Genomic DNA, 1021 nt, shown 5'->3' on the forward strand with positions numbered 1-1021 from the left:
AATGTGATCTCCATGAGGGACAGGGAGTTTGTCCAGCTGGCTCTTGGTTGTATCCCATAACTTAGGCAGTGCCTGAGACACTGCAGGGGTTAAGTATCCACTGAATGAAGAATTAGTGAATAAAGGCAGAGGCAGGGCTAGGCTCTGTGGTTCACGCCTGTAATCCCAGCACTTTGGAAGGCCAACGAGGGTGGATTGCCTGAGGTCAGCAGTTTGAGACTAGCCTGGCCAACATAGTGAAACCCCGTCTCTACTAAAAATACAAAAAATTAGCCGGGCCTGGTGGTGGGTGCCTGTAATCCCAGCTACTCGGGACGCTGAGGCAGGAGAATCCCTTGAACCGGGGAGGCAGAAGTTGCAGTGAGCCGAGATTGCACCATTGCACTCCAGCCTGGGCAACAAGAGCAAAACTCTGTCTCAAAAAAGATGCAGAGGGCCCAAGAAGGTGGGATTTCTTGAGGTCAGGAGTTCAAGACCGGCCTGGGCAACACAGTGAGACCATTTCTGAAAAAAAATGAAAAAAAAATTAGCTGATGGTCAGGCGTGGTGGTTCATACCTATAACCCCAGCACTTTGGGAAGCTGAGGTGGGCGGATCACCTGAGGCCAGGAGTTTGAGACCAGCCTGGCCAACATGGTAAGACCCTCTCTCTATTAAACATATAAAAATTAGCTGTACATGGTAGTGTGAGCCTGTAATCCCAGCTGCTGGGAAGGCTGAGGCACAAGAATCACTTGAACCCAGGAGGCGGAAGTTGCAGTGCAATCTGTAGTGCAATATTGCGCTATTGCACCGCAGCCTGTGGGGGCAGAGTGAAACTGTGTCTCAAAAAAATAAAAATAAAAAAATCCATCCTGGCTAACACGGTGAAATCTCGTCTCTATTAAAAATACAAAAAAAAATGTTCGGGCGCAGTGGCTCAAGCATGTAATCCCAGCACTTTGGGAGGCTGAGGTGGGTGGATCACGAGGTCAGGAAATCGAGACCATCCTGGCTAACATGGTGAAACCCCATCTCTACT

The sequence above is a fragment of the Mandrillus leucophaeus genome, unplaced genomic scaffold, assembly GCF_000951045.1.
Source record: "Mandrillus leucophaeus isolate KB7577 unplaced genomic scaffold, Mleu.le_1.0 Scaffold29, whole genome shotgun sequence".
NCBI lineage: Eukaryota > Metazoa > Chordata > Mammalia > Primates > Cercopithecidae > Mandrillus > Mandrillus leucophaeus.